Source organism: Oncorhynchus masou, chromosome 21 (genome assembly GCF_036934945.1).
Source record: "Oncorhynchus masou masou isolate Uvic2021 chromosome 21, UVic_Omas_1.1, whole genome shotgun sequence".
Taxonomy (NCBI): Eukaryota; Metazoa; Chordata; class Actinopteri; order Salmoniformes; family Salmonidae; genus Oncorhynchus; species Oncorhynchus masou.
In genome coordinates this window covers 33,104,761-33,125,248 of record NC_088232.1, presented here as the reverse complement: position 1 = coordinate 33,125,248, position 20,488 = coordinate 33,104,761, and the positions used below count along the sequence as shown (strand labels likewise).

General features: G+C 41.9%; 1 long non-coding RNA gene across 3 annotated transcripts; it reads left to right on the top strand.

Moving 5' to 3' along the window:
• The first annotated feature begins 223 nt into the window (after positions 1 to 223).
• On the top strand, positions 224 to 18,495 carry LOC135508180 (uncharacterized). Of its 3 annotated transcripts, none has more exons than XR_010450767.1 (3): positions 224 to 706; positions 2,681 to 2,910; positions 15,669 to 18,495. It is a non-coding gene; the product is annotated as an uncharacterized LOC135508180 (long non-coding RNA). The 3 variants fall into 3 exon arrangements; XR_010450768.1 differs by lacking the exon at positions 224 to 706 and adding an exon at positions 2,102 to 2,368 and having other exon boundaries at positions 15,696 to 18,495; XR_010450766.1 differs by lacking the exon at positions 224 to 706 and adding an exon at positions 2,102 to 2,368.
• Positions 18,496 to 20,488: the final 1,993 nt, after the last annotated feature.

Sequence of the window (20,488 nt, the reverse complement as noted above, 5' to 3'; positions counted from 1 at the left end):
ATTGCGCAGGTCTCTCGTGCGTGTTTGCGTTGATAAATTAATGGTTGAGCCTCTAGCAAGTCCGCAGTAAGCGCAGCAAACCGCTGACTGACGGGGGAATTGCACGACTGGGCGAGTGAGTGAGTGAGCGAGCGAGAGAGGAGGAAAGAGGGAGAGGGGGTGTGGGACTGCAAAAGGTGGTCCTCCTTAAGCACATGTGATTTCGTTCCGAGACCTACGAGCTGAAAGACCAGGCATGAGTCCAAGGATGGGTAAAACATTTCTATACCTGTGGATATAAAGGTATCGATTACGGACGTATTGTATTGGTTTATTGTCTTGCTGGACTGCTGGCCATGCACGGGAAATATATATTTGCGCTCACGTCGCAATTGTTGGGCATTGAGTGGAGTGGTCATGGAGAGACAGTGAGCTCTCTCTGAGTCCTTGTTGGATGTCCGGAATAGATTTTGATTTGAGATCATGATATGTTTTGGGGTCTATGAAAATCTCTCCTGAAATGGAAATGAATAGACAACTATAGATGTCAATTCGGTAACCCGGGGTGTGGAATATTACGCACTTTTCCCTCATGGCTTTACCAAACTCCTCGGGCTCCTCTGGAGCTGACAAGCCCAACCCCAGTCTCATAGATCTGGGAACATTCTTCGTGGACTCTGATATCATATTTGGATTTACCAGTCATCTTCTGAGGAGAAAAGCAAAGGTGAGTGAGTGCTCTCCAAATAACTGTAACATACACAAACATGAAATGTAACCTAATACACACCCCAACTACCTGGAACATTATAATTATTATAAATAGGTAAATTGATAGACAAAGTCATCAGTAACGCTACGAACCTGGATTTACAGGTAGCCTAAACTACAAAGTCAATTGTCTCGGACCCTGTACATCTTAACACGACGGCGCCAGATATTTCAGGACCATGAACAGCTCCTCTTGACCGATCAACCATGCCAACTTCGTAGCGTGATCACTGGTTGGATTTCTCTTCTTCCAATTAATTTAAACAAACAGAGAGTAGCAGCGTGGATGGTGCTTTGTGGTCCAACATAATCATTGCTTTAATAAGCAATTTGGCACTGTAAACATTTACATTTAAGTCATTTAGCAGACGCTCTTATCCAGAGCGACTTACAAATTATAAACGATATTCTCATTCACTGTGCGCTCTACCTCCTGTTCAGAAAGCACTGAGCAGTGATAGCCAAAAATTAAGACTCAAAATCCATAACCACAATAACCGACTTGAATGGTTTGAGGTTTGTGAGGTTTTATGTGTTGTTGAAGGTGGGTCTTGGTCAGTTAGGCTTAGAAAAGGCAGCCCTCTTCAATATGCTGCCATAGGCAGCCGCCTAATCCTGCCCAATTAGCGGGCCAGCCTTGCCTGCATTAACAGACCGACGTTTCCCTCTGCAGTGCAGGGAAAAAATATCAACAAAAGAAGTGCACTGGGGATTTACTGCTCCCGTATAAGGGGACCGATACAGCCGTATGTAGCGCAGGAAGAAATGTAGCATCCATGCTACACACATCACAATTGCTGCTACTACCAGACTCTTATTTACAGTATATTGCTTATACTGCACAATTTAAACACTTGCACCCCAATCGCCCCTGTCTATGATACATGTCTAAATATTGAACTTTACTTCCTGTATTATACTTGTCTATTGTAAAATGCTAAAATGTTTATTATATTCTACTGAACTTTATGTTCATATATCTTATTTGATTATGTCTTATTGTTGTTCCATTCTCGAGAAGGAACCTGCAAGTAAGCATTTCGTTAGACGGTGTATTCCATGTGTATCCTGTACATACGACTAATACAACTTGAAACTACTGCAATAGATAAAAGCAGCAATTACAATGGGCAAGTTCAGCTTTATAAATATCTAGCCTAATAACCTACAAACCTAATACAACTACCACACATTGAACTACCCTGTCTGATCCATGCACCTACGGTTTTTAAGTGATTTACTATTGCAGTGTCAAATCATGTGCCAAAAGGTTTCCAAAAAGTTGTCTTGTGAACCCCACCTATTTAAAAGAGTTGATTCCCGCCCACCGTGCGCAGTGAGGACCAAAACTTCACTTCACTCGTATTGATTGTATTGTCATGGGACTGATCCAGTGCAGCACACAACCATGGTTATTAGTCTACTCTCTACAGCAGTGGTAGCTAGCAGACGGGTTTGCTTTAGTCACAAGTGTGTAGGCACTGACACTTCAATTTACAACTTCGCAGTTGAGTGTATGTGAGAACTACGTCTAGTAGGTATACCCAGACCAAGGAGAATGAACTCATTTCGGGAAAATGCAACTCATGGACGGGACCCTGACAACTGCAGGTTTACTGTAAGTGTTTTAGTCATATAAAGTGTTTTACACATACAGTTAAAGTGATCAGTTCCGATTTACAATAACACCTGTCGCAGCACACCCTTTTGTTTTGGATCGCATTTAGCCTACCTCTGCAGATTGGTAATGTTTACCTATTCATATTAACATTGATGCAGTGTGTCAAGGCATTCAACAAACAACTCCAGACAAGTAACGTTATGCTTCCACACCTGTGGTTGTGCGTCTACAAGTTTGAATCCATTGTATTTTCCTACATAGAAATCAATGAATCTGTTTGAACTGACTTGCGTTTCTCTCCTGACGAAGGTTGAGGGTTGTCCCAGCGGTGAGTCGCCGTTCCCTCTTGATCTGAATACCAGGAAAATACTTCACTCATCCGAGTATGCGCGGTGTAACAGCCGGCCACCACCCGAGGGCGCTGGGTCGGTGACCGTCTCGGAGTCAGAGAGAAGGGACGTCAAAGGAAGCTTTTGCCAACAATGTTAAATGAATGTGACTGAGCTGAAGAGGCAAGCGCTGGCCTTGGCAGACCCAAGGTTTGTGAATAAACGTTTAACTTTACTTTGACACTCAAGTGCTGGTTGTATTTGACCCGTAATGCTCGGTTTGCATGACAACGACAGGCTGCCTTGGTTCCAACTTCCACTCATTTATTGCAGGGGATATAGGGGCACAGATGGCATGCTCAGAATAAAGCGTGCTTCCACCCTCCTCCCAGTGTAGATAGCTGTAGGCATGCAGTGTGATTCTGCAGGTTTCTGACTATGTCCTGAGTCATGACCCATGCTCCAGCTTTGCCTTGTGGTCCTCATCACTGATGGGCACCTCTCTGGTGGTTTTACGTTTGTACCCACTGCCCATTTGCCTATGATATAGTCCAGTGCGATGGGTACACAACGGCAGGGTGAGACATGGCTGTAAGACTTGTGAGCTCTGTATTCCCAGCATGTAGTAGCTGTTGCTCAGGCTGTGTTGATTGTCAAGCAAATAGCTGTTGGTCTCACGGTAAATTACCGTTAATTAATTTAAACACATCCTGCCTTCCACACACAGCCTACAAGCAATTTAAAAAGTCGAATAAATCCCTGTAATATAACCTACACCAATAAATCCACTATTTATTTGAGACAGTTCTAAAGAAGCATAATATAAAGAAAATGTAGTCTATTTCCGAATAAAAAAATAGCTATCCTTATGTTAGGTCCTGATGTGGCTATGCCAAATGGATGTGGGCTGCACTAGTTCATTTAGCAGACAAGATTTGCTTATAATTCCGTGGCATTATTTTTTATTATGTTATAGTATGAAGAATACAATTGCACAAAGCTGAATAAAATGTAGATATTTTCTCCAAATAATTTGAGGGAGTGCGCACAGAAATATGTACCCCTATATGCTTATTTTAGAGTTATTAATGTACCTTTAGTTGTTCTACAAAGAATGTTATATGTATATGTAGCTATATGTTTCGATTTTAAATACATCGTAAGGCTGCATGATGAGACTAATGATGATTTTGAAAAGTTGCTTGAAAGGCACGAGCTCTGCTTTGTTTTTTTGTGCAGGCTGTACACACCAATAGTCACTCATCCACAATTTGACAAGCATGCCTTGATAATGCCTCGAAATTCATGGCGGTATCCCCTTCGTGGCAGTAATGCACCCTAAAAAAATCCATTCATTTCGTGGCCAGAGTGCTGTGTTGTGCCCTTCTCGCTGAGAGTGCTGCGCAATCCGAAGCGTCCCTCACTCACATGGCTCTCTGTCACGTGATTGGGTCTTTCTCACACGCGACAAGTCAGACACATCCGGGACACAACTATGCGTGTCCTTATCCAATTCCGAGGTGCATACTGAAGATATTGGAAAAACTGTCCACATTTACTTTTCGTCAGCCAACAAGATGAGTAGGCCTAAGGAACAACAAAAGCACTAGCCTATGTCAATCTAATATCCTCCATTTGGGAAATTCTTATACAGGGACACTCAAACTAAATCTTAAATGAATCATCCTTAGATGTCAGGCACTGGAGAGGTTCCAACCATCTCAATGTACACATCAATCAGGAGCTCTGCTGGGGCAGTCCCAGCAGTTATCTTAAATAAGGCTATACACAGACAAGTTATATATTGGCATGATTTAGCATAATTAATTCATCATTACTGTTTTGTTTCATTCATATGACCGACCAATACTGGTTCATAACATGTGACAGACCAATAACTAACGAGGCCAGCATCAAAGCTTGGAGAAACCTAATTACGGTGACTCAACGGTCATGTTGAATTTGACTGCCTTCATGATTCGTGACCGCTGGTGTGTCGGTAATACGGTCACCGCAACAGCCCTAGCTGTGGCTATAACTCCCCATACCAACACACCTTATTATAGAGCTGCTTTTGTCCTCTGGTTGGGTGTAGAGGTAATACATATCAAGTCTTTCTCCTCTGTAGATACTGGAGTCATGAGAGGCTGTGGGGTAATGACTTCAATTATAATGTCCCAGTCTTCCTGTGAAGTCTTTTATTTCTCTGCTCACGGCCACAAGCTGTTTATGGATGTGAAACCTCAGCGTCTGAGACTGAAAGATTTTGGAAGTGGTTCATTGTTATGCTAAACAATGCTTCTCTCTTTATTTTTGAGGAGAGAGGGGTGGGGGTGGGGGGGCAAGGAGGGGAGAAAATAAGCAAGTGACGTAGTTAAGTCCCAATTGACCTTCGCCATGCATTGAAAGTGTTCCTGTATGGCTCGCCCCACAATTCCCATCGCTGTTAAATACAGGCCTCTTTTTGTTGTTGTTGCTTCTGTGTGAGTTTGCCCCAGGGTTTCTTCTCCTTTGTTGTTGTATTGAGGGACAGTCTCATGCTTATCTTGGATTACAAACCCTCCAGCCTCCTCTGAATCCCCTCAACACCTAATGTCTTATGGGAACAGGGAGATACGGGACGGGGGAAAACTTTCCTCTGTATGTGTGGTCTAGTCTCTATATGGGTTTGCCTAAATCATATCAGATCTCTATATATTGAAGTATCAGGTAAGTCCCCCCTCCGCCAACAGATATATACTATCTGTCACGATTGTTATAATGAGTGGACCAAGATGCAGCGTGGTATGTTTCCATCCTCTTTATTTGGAAGAGAAACTCAAAGACATAAACAATAAAGTGTAAAATGAAACGTGAAGCTCAAAAGTAGTGCTCGCAAGCAACTAACTATACCTAGACACAATCCCACAAAACACAAAGGAGAAATGGTTGCCTAAATATGATCCCCAATCAGAGACAACGATAAACAGCTGCCTCTGATTGAGAACCATACCAGGCCAACATAGAAATATAAATCACTTAGATGACCCACACTAGTCACCCCGACCTAACCAACATAGATAATAAAAAGCTCTCTGTGGTCAGGGCATGACACTATCCCTTCTGCCAGTCCTTCTCCATGGGAACTGAGTCATCCCCTCTGTTACCTGTGTGGTCCTCTCCAGGTGTGGAAGGGTTGGAGGGTGGGATGGGGGTTGCCCCTTCCTTCTCCTATTATGCACATGTTTATGGCTAAATAGGGCCCTCATTTTAAGGTGGTAAACAGTCAAGGCATGGTGCTCTTATTGTCCTTGCCTCATGAAATCCATTTCTCCAGCTGCAGGAGAAAGGGCTCCATTGACCTGTTGGGCCTGTGCTGCCCACCTGGAGGCTCTGGACTTGATGTGGTGGTGGTGGATGGATGGCTTTTACAGATTTCCTTTGGTGGAAGAGGGCCAGGTGATGTGTGGTGGAAAGATTGCTGTACTAGGGTGTTGGTGCCCCTGGCATCAGAGCTACAGATTTCTGCTGTAACTGTCATGTGAGAGTGGAGGCAGTTTATGTGAGGGCTTTCCCCTGTCATGCCTGGATCAGACTGGGTTAGATCAGCTTGGAAGTGGAGGACAGTAGTCAGTCCCTCTCACCCACATGAGGGGGGGGGGGGTGCTTGTTAGATGACAGTTCACGTCCTGTCATGTTTCCATCCTTATTATTGTAAATGAGATATGGAAAATTGATGAAAGTATCTTTGTTAATTAAGTCATGAATGGGATTTTAGGAGCCATAAGACAATCTCTCCTATAAATTGTGCATAGTAAGTAGCCACGCCCTTGAGTGGGGTCAGAGAGCATGTCAGCCTGGCTGGACCTCCCTTTAGAATGAAATGTATAAAATTATGGGTAACGAATTAACATGAGACCAGGAAAGAAGGGGAGTAGTAGTCCACGTCTAAAGTGGTTAAAACTTGAATCACAAAGACGAGAAAAGCGTGGTGCAGTCGCTACACATTGGAAATGTTTGGAACTTTGAACCTCAACATGAGGTGAAGGAAATACACTCACCTCCCAGACTAGACCAGAACATCGCCAGGCTGCAGCTGCATGTGTAGAGTGGTTCAAACTCTGACCATCAACACAAGGTGGAGAGAGGAGAAAACTCCCCTCTCAGACAATCACTGATACGGCTGATTAGCTGTCTTGAGTCAAATCTAGGAATGTGAATCTAAGTGGGACCATCCTACTACTCTTCAAATCCTCCTACTGAACTACTCTTCTCAAATCACCGTGGTACACTACTCTCATCACCAATGGGAACCATCGACACAACTGGCTAACCACTTTCGAAGAGCATCTTCCAGAGTGAACAACAGTAGAAGACGGGAAAGTGGAGACCCCGTTCAGGCAATCAGAGCCATACAAGCATGCCATGAAAGGCATACAACCTTCCTAAGGAGGGCTGATTCCGACAGAGATAAATGGAGAACGACGGCATTCAAATGTAAATACATTCATAATTTCTTACTTCAAACAGGTGGTGGTTCGTGTGCAAAGTATATGATTACTGTGAGAATAGTTTAAAGAATGTATCAATGATAAGTGTCCCCTTTTCTCCCCAACTCTTCATTTTCTGTGTAGCAAGCCGCCATATGTTGTCAGTCCGCTAGGGACCTTTTTCTCATGTATTAAGTGTGTATGTTATCCTGTTTTATTATTTAGTTAGCTAGTAAATAAATGATTTAACCAATTTGGGTAGTACTGAATCATAAGCAAGGCTGGGGGTTTTGCAGATCCAAGAAGGTTATGACTGTTCCGAATGATGATATGATAAGAGGTAATGATGAATACATTGACTGTTTTTTTGATGTGATAGGTAAAGACCTTTTAGAGTTTAATTTGCAAGATGGTAACTCTTTAGACAACCGCTCACGTGGTGCCCCAAATCCTAATGAGTTAATTGTTACATGATTAATTTAAATCAGGTAACAATTAAACATAGTTAGTTGATTAAATAACAGTCATCAGATTAATGAAAGTAAAGTCACGACACCCCCCTACTTGCCCTATACTCCTGCCGTCCCGTTTTTGTGATGAGGACGTCAGCCTGCCCCCTAGACGATCCCCCCCCCCCTCTGCTTCCTGTAGATGTCAGAGTCTAGGTGATGTGGGTAAGGCGGAGTCAGGTGCAGGACACAGAGATGAGTAATAATAGTAACTTTATTCAAAAATAATCTTCCAACAAGGAGAACGAAAATCCAGAATCACATAAACGAGACAACTGACAACAATAAACACGCACAAAACCATGATGGCTCCAGAGGGTTAAACAAGGAAATAATACAAACGTAATGGGAACCAGGTGTGTACAATACAGACAAAACAAATGGAGAAAAAATGTAGATCGGTGGAGGATAGAAAGCCGGTGACGTTGACCTCCGATCGCCGCCCAAACAAGGAGAGGCACCAACTTCGGCGGAAGTCGTGACAGTAGACTTTTTTTCCAAGTACAGTAGCAGTAACAACCAACAGATAAATTCAAGGAAGACAGTTTGGGTTTAATGAGTGTGATATGCTGAATCCCTAGGCAGGGACTGGCTTGGGAGACTTCACTAGGAAATGCAAAGACACTGAACTGCTTCAGAAGTGGCTTTTGTGTTATCCTGTTTGTCTTTCAAAGAACCCTATCAGGTCAGTCTAACGTTGTTATGACTCATTGGGGAACTTGAAGAGCTTCTGTTCTCACTGGTGTCTCTATATTCTGGGCCACTGGCTCAGTGTCAACCTGAAGGAGTAGCAGCAGCCAGCATACACTACAGCTGGGCTGGGAGGGAGACGGCTGCTGCTGTGCTGTGAGGTGTTGTCGAGGGAAACGCAGGGTCAGCACTAGAACATTGAAGGTGACAGATTATTTTCTTTATGGTCTGCTGCAGCTTGCACAACCAGTGACAGCAATTAGTATTTTTTCACTCTTGCCGACTTTAAGTACCTGTCTCATTTTCAGAGGATCAGTTCCCGTGTTGCCAACATCTTTTGTTTTAATATTTATAGCTGGCATGGGTTTTGTCTGACATCACCCATTCCACTCCACCTCACTTAATACAGCCAATCACGTAATACCTACTAATCTTAATACAATATGTCAAGTCTCAATTTAGAGTAATACTAAAGCTTAACTCTGTCATGATGGAGTTTTGTCCTTGAGGTAAGACCCTGCTCTAAAGTAAAATACAGTGACTTGGACACACATTAACTAGACATTGTTAGACAGAAGAGCATTACAGAAGAATGGGCGTTTCTTAAGAGGCAGCTGAAGTGGAGACACTGAGGTTCTGCAGAATTGATTCTCACCCCCTATCAAAGGCATTCAACTGGTTAATGTACAGTATTTGATTCATATCATTAAAAACTAACAAGACTCTTCAAATGTAAATGGAATACAGTTTGGATGACTACAGCAGACATTACACTATATTTCATGTGGTTGGACATGAAGGCAAGGTATAATCGGGGGAAATATGGTCCCTTAAAGGCTAACTTCAGGTTCAAAGCACTAATTACCCCTCTCCAGTAATCAGAAGATCTGTCAACATTCAACATGCCTATAGAAAGACAATACCTGTACACCTGGCTCAGATCCACCCGCACTTAATGAACAATACCCCCTTCCTACACTCCTTCAGATGGTTTCTGCCCTGAAAGGGTTACTCAATATTTTGGCCATGCCATGTGATGGATTGGGAGGAGGAAGGTTTGTTTTGTCTGCACTGTCAGCCATCTCATGAAAAGTTAAGGAGCTGTCAGTGACAACAATGGGCCATTGGGTTTCTAAAGGCCCTAAAGGCTGGCGGTATTGTGACCCAGAAGGGCTTTAATTCCTCAGCGATGACCAGGCAACAGCATCTGAAACCCCTGGTCTAGACATGCTGACAGTTACTTGATATGGTGGTTGACATGAGTATCCTCCCTTCCTACCTCTATCACCCAAACCTTGAAAGAGAAAAAAGGGCTCAGGGAAGGAAAACCATTGTTTGTTAAGGTATACAAGCTGGTGTATCGATACTCTGCTTCCAATGCTTGCATCCTTGAAGCTCCTTGTCAAGCAAAGTTTATAGTTGATGAAAGACAACTATACATTCCTTCATGTTTTGCTTCTACTTTGTTTCTATTCTCACTGTGTTCAATTTAAGAGCATTGTAAGTTAACCAATATATTCATTGGCTGAAATTGTTTTGATTCCAGTCACTTCCATTGTGTATGTTTAGAAATGTTTGTGTGTGTGTGTGTGTACTGTATGTCTTTGTTTTTCGTACAGCCAGTGCCAGGGCCAGTGTGAGTTTATGCAGGGTTGTTCTGATGGCTAGAAGAGATAAGTAGGTATTGTGTTATGACTGCAACAAGGGCACAGGTCAGTCAAACAAGCACCATAGCCTACACCCCCACATAGGTACATATAGTATATACTAAAACATAAGAATATGAATACAGAGTGGATTTCACAAACTGCAAAGATTACCCAGAATGATTAACAGAGGAAGCCTTGCAGCGGGTTAAGGGTTTGCAGACGTGGATTAATCTGAGCAGTTGGAGGTAGAGGTCATTGGCAGGCAGACCTCACTTCTCTCTTAACCTCTGACCTCTGCCCTCTGGCCACAGAGAAACCAGGTGTACTGCCCCAGGGCAGTGTTTGTAGCTAGGTGGTGGAATGAAGCATGCATTTTGGAGTGGTGAATGAAGTGTTTTATTGTTGTTTGCAGACAATGACTGAACAGTTTACAAGTCCTAGTCTATCTCTTGGAGCACCAATAGTGGTGGGTAGGTTGTCTATTATCTGTCAGTTTTGTTAAACTGTTTAAATCTCTGTGTGGATGCATGTGAGAGGGATACTTTCTGTGTTCTGATGCTGGCTGACCTAATGACCTGTGGGCTGTTTGGATCTTGCTGGTTCCAGCTAGGCTCTTGGTTGGTGTCTGGCTGACCTGTAGATGACAAAATTATGTGTTTCCATTTCCTGAAGGGTTCCATCGTTTGGATCATGGCCATGTGTCTGTGTCTTATATCTGCAAACGTCAAGGTTGCCCAAGTAGGCTGTCTGACAACAGCCCTATTCCAAATCATGTTAGTCTCAACACCGGCAGAATGGTCCAAGGACAATCTCGGGTCGGATTGTGGTTCCTCAGTGTCACTCCTCCCATCCACAGATGTGGCCATCTGGGCCCTGGTGGACCCCATTCTCCAGATCCCTGTCTGTGCACTGTGGAGGGCAGGAAGAGTGGAGCTGCCGGGAGTCTTTGCTCTAGACCTCTGGTATGAGGGACAGCAGCCAGGCCCCAGTCTCCCCAGTGCCCTGTAGTACTGTCTCTGCTGCTGCTCGATCCCCCTCATACAGTATCTATGCTCCAAATCCAGGCGACGGAGCAGGCCCTTATGTTGTTGGACTTGGTACCTGTGTAGTCCATGCTTCGTGGCAGTCAGCGGCTTCTGCATTTAGTTGTCAGTGGCTTCTGTAGTATCACCATGTGGGGGAACGGATTGCAAAACAATGGTAGTTCAATAATTAGCTATACCAGTGAAGTAACTGTGTATTTTCTGTGGTATCACCATTATATTAATATGTGATAATTGCTTCGTAATGGAGTTGAGCATTTCGTTATTTATATTATTACAAAAATGTAAAAAGGAATGGCCCTTACTTGTGTAATAACAAAGGTCTTGATCAATACATCTTTCTCATTTTAAAGGAATGTAAAATCATTCTATGGATAGACACCTCATAAAAATATCCTTGTTCAAACTAACTTAATCATTTTACTCATCAAAGGTTGTTTCAGAGTAAGTCAAATAAATTGCACTAACCTGAGAATGAAATCAGCATCTCATTGATGAATTTGATGAGACGCATATCTGCTACTGTGTCATTACCCCAAATCTCACAGGGAACTCAAGCGTAAAGTTGGTTGTGTTTTCTCTACTCTATAGGGAGTCTCTCTCTCTCTCTCTCTCTCTCTCTCTCTCTCTCTCTCTCTCTCTCTCTCTCTCTCTCTCTCTCTCTCTCTCTCTCTCTCTCTCTCTCTCTCTCTCTCTCTCTCTCTCTCTCTCTCTCTCTCTCTCTCTCATTATGTAATATGATCCCATGGCCCATGGAGATGTTGGTAGTCATGTGATCTCTTGATAAGCTTTATTTACAGCCCTCTGGATTTCATTCACTTCATTAACAAAGTAGAACCAATTTAATCCCTGCTAATTGACATGTGACAGGTGAGGCTAAATCCAAACCCAATATTATTTAAAAGAGCAGGTAAACCCCAATATTGAGAGTTGGTATGTCCATTATTTAGCTATAGCTCTCAGGACATTCCATGTGAGTTACATTATTGTTGTGGGGTAAGAAAGAGCCAATGACAGACTTATGGCTATGAAATATTTACAGCAAACTTTTAATATTACTTCACTACATTCCTAAATTAAATTATGTACTTTTTACTCCACATATTTTCCATGTCCCCCAAAAGTTACATTTTGAATGCTGAGCAGGACAGGAAAATACGAGACACAACTATGTCGTTGTTATTGTCCAGTGTAATTACATTATGTGTAATTGTGTGCCATCTACTGGCAAATAACGGAACATCCATTCAAGGACGATGACGTTTTAGTGGAGAGAAGAATAAAAGTTTAGAAACGACTGTAGTTGTAAAAACACCAAACATTATGATAGCATTGAAAAAAATATCAACAGTAATATAATTTCATGCAATGGTAGGAATATTGCAGAAAGATAAATAAGAAGTTAAAAAGAACAGGTTTTGGGCAAGGCAGAATGACACAATTGTGAGGCTGTTCCCCGGGCGACGAATACATGGATTTAGATTAAGGCATTCCCCAGCACCTCTCTGATTCAGAGGGGTTGGGTTAAATGAGGAAGACACATTTCAGTTGAATGCATTCGGTTTTACATCTGACTAGGTATCCCCCTTTCCTTTTCTTTGATGGGGGTAGTCTAGGTCTCTAGTAACGCATTCAAAACAACACGGAAATCGGCAAAATCTGACTTCCGAGTAGAGTACATTCAAGACAACTAAATACTATGAAAAAAACTAGCTCAGGCTGGGATTTTTGTTTTGAACAGTCATCCAACTCAGAATCTCTGGCATCTTTCTCTGACCTGAAAATCACTGATGTCATGATTTGACCTCGTTTCCCCCCACTTCCCTTTTTACCGGATTAACAGGCTGTCACCATGCAATCATAGTCTTTACATTTCTGTGGAGATGTTTTATGCTTAAAAGCAAGGTTCGAATTGAGGGGTTATGTGAGGATATAGGCCTTGTTGTAGAGACGTGAAAAAAGCATATGCTGCCACGTGTTTGTTTAGCCATAAGAAAAGCAACTGTCCAGAATTTATAAAGCGGTCTAGGCTATAACAATGATAAACTCCACTATTATGTCCGCAATCCACTAGCCTACCGAAGGTCTTGCGCAGCTAGATTTAACGGAACCGAAAAAGACCCAGCCTGTTTTGATCACGTCATGATGAAACATGAACATTTAAGCTGTTTGTTATTGATTCGGCCCACAATTGCCTACAGATTTGATAGACATGAAGACCTATATTTAATCTGGAATTGACAAACAAAATCCTGACTAGGATCCCGATTTCCCCCCACATCATATTACCAATTAGGCTAAATGTATTCCTAATAATTTGCATGAAATAACCATTGCGATGAATGTTATTTATCATCTTCTGCTTTTTATAAATAAACAGGCATCAGGATAAACATAATATAATTTCAATGCCCCCCACACAAATTAATGTTACTTACCTTGCACAAAGTGAACTAATTTTCACTCCACTCATAAGCAAATACATTTGATTCATACACTGGCTTGTCTGGCTGGCATATATTCATTTTAAACAGGCATTCCCTTACCTACACTGAAATAACTTTAGTCCTCAATATTGATACAATTATTATTTTTTAAATCATAGCTCATTAGTACACCCTTGTGTTTGAATATATATCTTTTGTATGTCTTATGATACAATTAATAATGAGATACATTACAATTTTTTGATACAACAGTACATGCAATAATGTTATATACAATTGCATTGTTTACATCAGTTAATTAACTGCTGTGGCTCCCCTCCATATAGCAGGCGATTCAGAGTGAATACTCTGGAGGCCTGGACACTGCTGTGTTGTGTGCAAAGATAATTACCTTCAGATATTCCTCCTTCCACCATTCCTGGTACCTGTCAAGGGACTTGACCATGGCAGTTCCGTTGGTCCGTTCACCCAAACGTGAAGTCACCATACATCTACACATTCAGGTTATATATACAGTTGAAGTCTGAAGTTTACATACACTTATCTTGGAGTCATTAAAACACATTTTTCAACCACTCCACAAATTTCTTGTTAACAAACTATAGTTTTGGCAAGTTGGTTAGGACATCTAATAAAAATTACAAGTAATTTTTCCAACAATTGTTTACAGACAGATTATTTCACATATAATTCACTGTATCACAATTCCAGTGGGTCAGAAGTTTACATACACTAAATTGACTGTGCCTTTAAACAGCTAGGACAAATTCCAGACAATTATGTGGCTTTAGAAGCTTCTGATAATCTAATTGACATCATTTGAGTCAATTGGAGGTGTACCTGTGGATGTATTTCAAGGCTTACCTTCCAAATCAGTGCCTCTTTGCTTGACATCAAAAGAAAATCAAAAGAAATCAGCCAAGACCTCAGAAAATACATTGTAGACCTCCACAAGTCTGGTTCATCCTTGGGAGCAATTTCCAAATGCCTGAAGGTACCACATTAATCTGTACAAACAATAGTACGCAAGTATAAACACCATGGGACCACGCAGCCGTCATACCGCTCAGGAAGGAGACGCGTTCTGTCTGCTAGAGATGAATGTACTTTTGTGCGAAAAGTGCAAATCAATCCCAGAACAACAGCAAAGGACCTTGTGAAGATGCTGGAGGAAACAGGTACAAAAGTATCTACATCTACAGTAAAACGAGTTCTATATCGACATAACCTGAAAGGCTGCTCAGCAAGGAAGAAGCCACTGCTCCAAAACTACCATAAAAAAAGCCAGACTACGGTTTACTTTTTGGAGAAATGTCCTCTGGTCTGATGAAACAAAAACAGAACTGTTTGGCCATAATGACCATTGTTATTAAAAGGGGGAGGCTTGCAAGCTGAAGAATACCATCCCAACAGTGAACACCATCCCACCTCTGAGACTATAACAGTGCAGGTGCATTTACACGGAGACTTGATTACACACAGGTGGATTGTATTTATCATCATTAGTCATTTAGGTCAACATTGGATCATTCAGAGATCCTCACTGAACTTCTGGAGAGAGTTTGCTGCACTGAAAGTAAAGGGGCTGAATAATTTTGCACGCCCAATTTTTCAGTTTTTGATTTGTTAAAAATGTTTGAAATATCCAATAAATGTCGTTCCACTTCATGATTGTGTCCCACTTGTTGTTGATTCCTCACAAAAAAATACAGTTTTATATCTTTATGTTTGAAGCCTGAAATGTGGCAAAAGGTCGCAAAGTTCAAGGGGACCGAATACTTTCACAAGGCACTGTATAAATAGCACACATACTTCTTAAAGTAGATAAGAAAGTTGACAGAGAATTGGTACAAGATTGACATGAATGGACGCCCAAGGGAGAATTGGACATGTGGAAAATTAAAGGGGCTCCTTCATGATGATGTCAGACATTAGGATAATTTACTAATCTTACCTAAGTCATTGTTTAAGAGTAGGCAAGGTTGTTACCTGGGCAGAGCCAGGTAACAATGGGGGGATGGGTAAATTGTGTTCTAGGATAGGATGTGACCTACGGGATAATTAACTGATTAAAAAAAATAGCTAACAAGTAGGTATAGAAGTTAAAGATATAATCAGAACAAATGAGAAACTGTTTGTTAACCAAACCTGTATGTCCAAGATTTTATGCACTACAGGTGAATTACAGGTGAAGTCACTCAATCCAGTCCCTGAGGCCTGTTGGGGGGACCATACCAAGGACTCCTGGTGACAGCTAGCAGAATGAACTACCCGGATTCATATCACACTGCGGGAGGGTAAGACACAATGACACTCTCAAACAATAACAGAGTTCGAGAGGAGAACTGGAATTAACAGAATTCTGGGGGCCATCTCTCGAATGAAAAATACCTTACCTGTCCTTTCCTCACTGTTCTTGTTCATAGAAGTGAAAATGTGTCTGACTCTTGCTAATGATGTGTTTTCTGGAAGAGGGCGGGGCTTTATAGGTGAGCTGTCCATCCTAAGCTGTATGGTTGGAGACCTTATTCCTACACCATGAACCCGAGAAGGCCAGAGGGTAATATTGACATGATTAAACAAGGAGGAATTAGTGTTAACCAAGCATAAGAGATCACTTGATCTGGATAAACAGGAAGTGAGAGTAGGATAGGGAAGGATGTCTCAGTGGAGTTCTATGTAGACCAAGTGGTGTCTCTGACTCCTTGGCAGTTCAGGACTAAGAGTAGCTATTGTGACGACCCTCCCACTCTGTCTGCCGTATTCTGGCTTTGTTCTTGTTTCCTTATTAGGATGCCGGTGGGCGGAGTTGGGGAGGGTCGTCAGCTACATGGGAAACACCTGGGCCAGGTGTGTCCCAGGATAAATAGACTTCTTCCACATTCATGGAGGAGACTCTCTCCATGCAGACACCTTTGTAGATTGTGTTGTGGTTCTTGGTGGCCTTTTGTTTGTTTGCATTGGCACCTTTCAATACCCTGCATTATCACATTCATTAAAACACTCACTTACACTACTGATTACACACACCATTGTATATTTTCCTTAGTTGCTTTGGTTAATAAATATATATTTTGTTACTCCTTATCTCCACGTTGTCTCCCTTTGTTACGGGCTTTGAGCCGGTTCGTGACACTATTATGGAAGACATCTATGCAAGTCTCTGTGTAGTTCATGAAAACATGTTATAGCTCACATCATGTGAGAAGGCTACATAAATCTACATACCCAGCATGGAAGGAGATGGAGTGTAGTGAAAGTAAGGGTTTCAGTTGATAACCTAGTGCATTCCAGGTAGAAAAAGTTAGAGCAGCTGATTGCTCTATAGTCAGCAGAATACAAGCAGAGTCCCTGACAAAGCAGATACTGACTGTGGAGTTGTCCAGAGCCAAGAGCCGGTGTGGATAGTTCAGAAATTGAATTATTCACCTAAGGGAACAGCTTGTATGGTAAAGCTATTCATGGAAACAGGAAAGCCAGATAATAAGTTGTATCGATTTGCACTATTTAGATCTACATGTTCCTCTGAAATCTGAGTTTCCTCCTTTCACAGAGGCAACGGGAGACTGAGTATTACGGGCTAATTGAACAGAGGTATGTGTACTGGTACATTTGAGAATGCCTTTCACACTTATTCAACACCATGACATGGGTTTGACTAAACGGGAGAAAAGAAGTACTCCGACTGGGTCTTTTGATGATAGGGTTTGTATTAATAACATTGTGGTTCCAAGGGTGGCAGATGAGATCAAAGCTATAAATTAGATCCTGGCAGGATTAGAGTCAAGTATTTTTTGGTGGTCCACTCTCAATGAGAATGAGAATGTGGATTGGATCAATTATATCTATTAAAAATCCACAGTGCTTCACCAATTATATTAGAGATGTAATGAATGACTTGACAGAATAGAATAGTCTTGGATGTTTAGCTGGCTGAAGAGGGTGGGAGTGTATAGGTAATTTGACTCCGGGGATATACAGTTAGGATGGATCAGTGACCAAGGCCTTGTCTGGTTTACACACCCTAGTTTACGAGTTGGAAATAAACTCAGGGGTGGATACTTCTCTGACTAATTGGGTTGACAGTGTGTTTGGAAGATGGAAAAATGTTATGATTACTGTGTTATGGGCTACCTTCACCTGTGTGACTGTGTTAGTTTTGTACGGACGTGGTTGATTGTGTGTATGAAAGTTATCATTTCCAGGACTCTGGAGAAATCGATGACACTTCAGATGGTGATATATGGACCAATCCTAAACTCTGACCAGTGGAATACAAAATACATGTCTTGGACGTAATAGAAGAATCTGGATCCTTTCACTCGCGAGGAGACCATATTTGATGTTTTCTTGTTTCAATGTATAGACTGTTTTTTCATGAAGATTAACAGAAAATCCTGATAAGTAGAATTAAGATTCTGATGTAGGATAGAACAGTCATTGAAGTTGATTATGTACATACATGTATTGGTTGTCTTCTTTTAGTATATCATTGATATATTTACATGTAGTGTTTAATGATGGTATGAGTGGTTAAGTCATTTTGAGGGTGGATTGTTAGTAAATTAATTAATATGACTGAACAAATCATTTTAAATGGAACTGTAACTAAGTAAACTTATACTCTGTTTTATTATATCTGATTAACTATATGGGTTGTGGACTGTGAAAACAGACAAGGTCGTTAGCCTATGGTTGACCCTACAGAAACTTAGCTCTGGGGTTTTTAGATAACCTAGGAATGCACTCACTGACTTTTCTGTTAATTAAATCTGTCAGTTCAGTGGTGATCGATAATGTTGAGGGGTCAAAAGTTATCTGGGAGTATGTTAGTAAGATAGAATGAACTTTTCACCTTACTTTGTCCTGGTCGAGAGGAGGGGATTCTGTTAAAGCAATGAAATGATGTCATGATCTGTATATAAACTGCTGCACGTGATTAAGTGGGAGCGCGCTCCGAGAATAAATTCTATTTCCTATTATTGAAAGACTGGTCTGCGTCTATTTTATGCAAACAAGAAATCTTAGAAATTCTCATAAAATAGATTAAGGGCTTTCAATTGATGAAAGCACATTGGCATAATTAAATTACAGTAACTTTCTTTGTTATAATTGAATTGGTTAATGAACAAATAGGAATTAAATTCCTTTAACAACTACCAAATACTAATTGAGTGTATGTAAACTACTGACCCACAGAGAATGTGATGAAATAAATAAAATCGTAATAAATCATTCTCTCTACCATTATTCTGACATTTCACATTCTTAAAATAAAGCGGTGATCCTAACTGACCTAAGACAGGGAATTTGTACTAGGATTAAATGTCAGGAATTGTGAAAAACTGAGTTTAAATGTATTTGGCTAAGGTGTATGTAAACTTCCGACTTTAACTGTATATGTACACTGTATGTGAATGTATATACACTGCTCAAAAAAATAAAGGGAACACTAAAATAACACATCCTAGATCTGAATGAATGAAATATTCTTATTAAATACTTTTTTCTTTACATAGTTGAATGTGCTGACAACAAAATCACAAAAATTATCAATGGAAATCAAATTTATCAACCCATGGAGGTCTGGATTTGGAGTCACACTCAAAATTAAAGTGGAAAACCACACTACAGGCTGATCTAACGTTGATGTAATGTCCTTAAAACAAGTCAAAATGAGGCTCAGTAGTGTGTGTGGCCTCCACGAGCCTGTATGACCTCCCTACAACGCCTGGGCATGCTCCTGATGAGGTGGCGGATGGTCTCCTGAGGGATCTCCTCCCAGACCTGGACTAAAGCATCCGCCAACTCCTGGACAGTCTGTGGTGCAACGTGGCGTTGGTGGATGGAGTGAGACATGATGTACCAGATGTGCTCAATTGGATTCAGGTCTGGGGAACGGGCGGGCCAGTCCATAGCATCAATGCCTTCCACTTGCAGGAACTGCTGACACACTCCAGCCACATGAGGTCTAGCATTGTCTTGCATTAGGAGGAACCCAGGGCTAACCGCACCAGCATATGGTCTCACAAGGGGTCTGAGGATCTCACCTCGGTACCTAATGGCTACCTCTGGCGAGCACATGGAGGGCTGTGCTCGCCCCCCCCCCCCCAAAGAAATGCCACCCCACACCATGACTGACCCACTGCCAAACCAGTCATACTAGAGGATGTTGCAGGCAGCAGAACGTTCTCCACGGCGTCTCCAGACGTCTGTCACATGTGCTCAGTGTGAACCTGCGTTCATCTGTGAAGAGCACAGGGCGCCAGTGGCGAATTTGCCAATCTTGGTGTTCTCTGGCAAATGCCAAACGTCCTGCACGGTGTTGGGCTGTAAGCACAACCCCCACCTGTGGACGTCGGGCCCTCATACCACCCTCATGGAGTCTGTTTCTGACCGTTTGATCAGACACAATCACATTTGTAGCTTGTTGGAGGTCATTTTGCAGGGCTCTGGCAGTGATACCTCCTGCTCCTCCTTGCACAAAGGTGGAGGTAGCGGTCCTGCTGCTGGGTTGTTGCCCTTCTACGGCCTCCTCCACGTCTCCTGATGTACTGGCCTGTCTCCTGGTAACGCCTCCATGCTCTGGACACTACGCTGACAGACAAAGCAAACCTTCTTGCCACAGCTCGCATTGATGTGCCATCCTGGATGAGCTGCACTACCTAAGCCACTTGTGTGGGTTGTAGACTCCGTCTCATGCTATCACTAGAGTGAAAGCACCACCAGCATTCAAAAGTGACCAAAACATCAGCCAGGAAGCATAGGAACTGAGAAGTGGTCTGTGTTCCCCACCTGCAGAACCACTCCTTTATTGTGGGTGTCTTGCTAATTGCCTATAATTTCCACCTGTTGTCTATTCCATTTGCACAACAGCATGTGAAATTTATTGTCAATCAGTGTTGCTTCCTAAGTGGACAGTTTAAAATAAGGTTGAAAAAAATAGTACAGAAAGTTTGGACACCATGTTAATCCCTTCTC